Raw genomic sequence first — 4,721 nt, forward strand, 5'->3', positions numbered from 1 at the left:
TAGAAACAGATTTCCTGCCCTTGTATTGACTTAGAAAACCACAAATTAACATTATATTATATTTTCGTTTATTTTGTTAAATGTTTCTCAATTGCATTCTACTCTGGTTCTCACAGTACATCTCTGATATAAAGGAATTGGCCTTGGGAAGGAGAAATTCTACCTCTTCAGAAACAGGGGTTAAGGAGGAGACAGTAGGGAAAGATTCTTAAGCAATTCTTTGATAAGGAGAAGGATGGGAAAAGGAGTGAATGGCCTCAGTTTTTTCAGTAAAGTATGAGGTGACATCCTGAAGTATAAGGAGAGGCAAAAGACTTGAAATGGCCACTGAGGTTAGCCAATCCTTAAGTGAAGCCCAATTGATACTAGATAACGTTGTTTGTCCTTCATTTTCAAAAGCAACCAATGACATCATAGGGGCATGTCCTGACTCATGCACTTGAAAGAAGAAATATGAAAAGATATTTCGAACCCATTCCTTTTCAGAGCTGGGAGCACATTGCTCATATTTTAAAGACTTTTTCAGTATATTGGTCAGTTATGCTAGCTTCTTTCTTTTCTGTCTTTAAAAAATACTGTTTGTTATATAGGATGGCTCTCTGGGAGGAGGGAGTAAAACTATAATGATGTAAAAAGACGGCATACATCAATATTAACTTATTTTTTAAAATGTGAAAGTCCTTGGATGCCAAAATAATGAGTTTGAATTTTATTCATTTAGCCATCAGGAGCCATTCATTAAAGCCATCCGGAGTCTTTGTGTATATTATGAAAATAAGTCTGGTAGGGGTAAGAAGGATGGACTGTGATGAGAAAGTGAAGGCAGAAGAGCCTGCTGTCAGAAGTAGAAGTATTTGCAATAGTCCAGGCTGATAGAAGCAAGGACTTCCATTAGTGTGGTAGCAATGGGATTAGAGATGAGGGGAGGGAAATGTAAGTGACATTGTGCAGATAAAATTCATTGGTGATTGATAGATTGCAATAAGCAAAACTAGAGAAGAGTCAAAGATAGCATTCAGATTTTGAACTTGGGAGCCGTGTGAATACCACTAACAGCAAAGTCAACAAAAGGGATCAGTTAAAGGCAAAAGATAAACCCTATTTGAGACATTTTGACTCGAGGCACTGGTGGGACATCCAGGTAGATCTTTTGAGCAGTTAAACATGATGCACAAAATAATCTCTCATGCAGAGCCAAACCTTCTCCCATAACACACACACATATGCACACACCCCTTTCAAGAATTTCCCCACGGGGTGGGCGCTGCTTGAGCTAAAATTAAGCCTGTGAGTTTGAGGACTTGTTCCAAAAGGAAGAGCATAAGAACTGGTGTAACAATCAGCAAATAAAGATCTATGCGGGCAACTAGTTTCACAAATGACTTTTCACCCTGAGATGTGCATATTCAGGTGCATATTCAAATGGCAGCTTGAATGACTGTCTCCCCCACAGTGTTGCTTTCCAGCAGGAGGCTGGGATGATATTTTCTGGAATAAATATGGCCTTGTGGCTGCTGTTACTCATCAGAACCTCATACGTTCCCCATCCCAGGGAGGAGGGAAAATAGGGCAGGAATTACTCTCATTGAGCTTTAACCAAGACATAAGAAACCCTGTGAGATGTTCAAGGCCTCCTGGGAATCACTAGCAAAGCTACCTCCGCTGGAAAGCTTCAGAGTTCTGTTCACTTTTCTCTTATCAACTCCAGTGGTGATGAAACACAGGCAGGACATGTTTGACTCAAAAATCCCTTCACCACCTAACCTTTAATGCTGTTATTGGTAGAGTTTTGAGCACCTAACGTAATTGTCAAAACTGAAGCAATAGCAGACCCCGCGGCGGGTAACTCGATTCCTTTCCTTTTAAATTGGATTTTTGTGAACCATCTGCATGTATTGTGGAAATGTCAACAGGCTGCATCTCATTCTGGTCAAAAGGTCTCATCACAGTGTCTGTGAGGAGGTCCCTTGCAGAGAGCTGCAGCTTCTCGGACTCTGGAGGTTCTTGGGCTTTGGGTAACACAGGCATCACAGCTACAACAGCATCTGTAAATGACCCAAAAAATCCTCCACAACACCACCTCAGTTATGGAAGTCAGGTCTTCTGACACTGCCCAATGGGTGGAGTCTCATTCAGTGAGTGTATAAGGAAAGCCAGAAGGTATAGGGAAAAAAAAGTACTGAGCTGTTTCAAATGCTCTCTCTGCTTTATACTCAGACCCCAAGTCACATTGTCACAGAACTTGAAATGAAAGAAATCTTAAATTACAAAATGTCAGAGGTAGAAGAGATCGTAGCAATATAGTTTAATGTACTCTTTTGCAGATGAGAAAACAATCCTAGAGAGGGCAAATAATTTGCCCAAGGTCATAAGTTGAGGCAGAGTCAACTTGCCAGGCTCTGGCTTTACCCCCCCCCCCACTCCACAGTGAAAGTGTACTCACAATTCCTGTGCCTTCTTATCTCCTTTGAGACTTGTAACAACCCTGTGAAATAGGTAGAGAAAGGATTATTGTTATTTTAGATAAGGGATTTACTTTCCATTTTGCTGATGAGGAAACTGAGTCCCAGAAAAGTTAAAGTTGCTTGTCCAAGGCCCCAGAGCAAGTAATTAACAGAGCCAAGACTACAGATCGGCTGTGCTAGTTTCCAGTCCGCACTTTTCCTGTTCCCCATCATATTGAGTCCAAATACCAATGCATGGCTGTCAAGAGTCCCTCTATAATCTGACCACATTCATTCTATCCAGCTGATTTCTCATTTCTGCACTTTGGTCAGGATTTCATGGCACAGAGAAAAAGCTTCACATTAAGAGGCAGATAGGTGGTGCCATCGTGCACTGAATACTGGACCTGTAGTCAGGAAGACCTGAGTTCAAATCCATCCTCAGACACTTACCAGCTATTGATCTTGGGCAAGTCATTTAACCTCTGTTTGCCTCAGATTCCTCAATTGTAAAATGGAGGTGATAATAGCACCTGCCTCCCACAATTGTTGTTTGGTAATAAAATAATATTTGTACAGCAGTACAGTGCCTGGCACATATATTTATTTCCTTCCTTTTTCAGTTGATCAAACTACAGGGTTAATTGGTAGTATACAAACTAGTGGACATAAGATATTGAAGATGGATATTGAAGATCAACCCTATTCAGACAGATTATAGGTGGCTCAGGGCAATTAAAACCCAAAAGATGTTATACTGAGATACATCAAGACAACTAAAGCCGTTTAGAAATGCATTAAGCATGATAAAGACAAGAGTTAGTACAATTCCTTTGAGTCAGGGCCAAGAGTTATACTTAATGGACTCATCAGTCATTCTAGCATCTTCTGTCTACCTGTCCCTCCTCCTCCCTCTAATCCAGTGGTTCTTAACCTGGGACCCAAGGTTAGATGTCGTGGGGTCCACAAATTTGAATGAGAAAAAAAAAATCATCTTTGTTTTCTAAATGAAAGTTGGCGTTTCCAAGAGGTAGAGCCAAGATGTCAAAGTAGCAGCAAGAAGTAAAGTCAAGCTCCTTGACATAACAAAATCACAGTGAATGGTATTTCCAAACTAGGCTAACAGGAAGACAGAGATGTCAGTGGACACTCAGAACAAATTCCTCATCTATGCAGCTGAGTCCAGATTAGTGCAAATAATGAATCCCCTAAAGCAGTTGTATTATTTGAATTCACACTGCATATTTCCAGTGGGCTAGAACCAATGACCATGTTTTACATATTTTTAACTTTGAATAGGTGAACTCAAATACATGCTACCTCTTCAAGAGATTTCATTATTTGCACTGAGACCTAGTTATAAAATGAGAGAGTTGTACTAGATGATCTCTGAGTTCCCTTTCAGCTCTAAACAAAAAATTAGCTATTACACAAGGAGTCTAGCCTAGAAATATCAAACACACCTTGGGCCCCAGGCAGCCCATAACACTCCCAAGTGGGCCCAAACCAGATTAAAACATATTAGGGAAATATTTAACTATGTAAAAATACAATAAAACATAGATAATGGTAATATGTGGTTTTCTGTAATCTGCCTCCTCATCATTTCTTATGGAACAACAATATTCCATCACATTCATATACCACAACTTGTTCAGCCATTCCCCAATTAATGGACATCCCCCAGTTTCCAATTCTTGACCACCACAAAATTACTATAAATTGTTATAAATATTTTTGTGCATATGGGTCCTTTTCCCTTTTTTATGAAGTGGTATTGCTGGTCAAAGAGCATACACAGTTTGATAGCCCTTTGGGCATAGTTCCAAATTACTCTCCAAAATGGTTAGGTCAGTTCACAACTCTACTAACAATGCATTAGTGTTCCAATTTTTCAACATCTTCTCCAACATTTATTGTTTTCCTTTTCTATCATATTAGCCAGTCTGATAGGTGTGAGGTAGTACTTCAAAGTTGTTTTAATTTGCATTTCTCTGATCAATAGTGATTTACAGCATTTTTTCATATGACTATAGATAGCTTTAATTTCCTCAGCTGAAAAATGCCTGTTCATATCCTTTGACCATTTATCAATTGGGGAATTATTTGTATTCTTACCAATTTGACTCAATTATCTAAATATTTTAGAAATGAGGTCTTTATCAGAAACACTAGCTGTAAAAAATGTTTCCCAGCTTTCTGCTTTCCTTCTAATTTTGGTTGCATTGGCTTTCTTTGTGTAAAAACTTTTCAATTTAATGTAATCAAAATTATCCA

The sequence above is a fragment of the Vombatus ursinus genome, unplaced genomic scaffold (genome assembly GCF_900497805.2).
Source record: "Vombatus ursinus unplaced genomic scaffold, bare-nosed wombat genome assembly UNPS02014830.1, whole genome shotgun sequence".
Classification (NCBI taxonomy): domain Eukaryota; kingdom Metazoa; phylum Chordata; class Mammalia; order Diprotodontia; family Vombatidae; genus Vombatus; species Vombatus ursinus.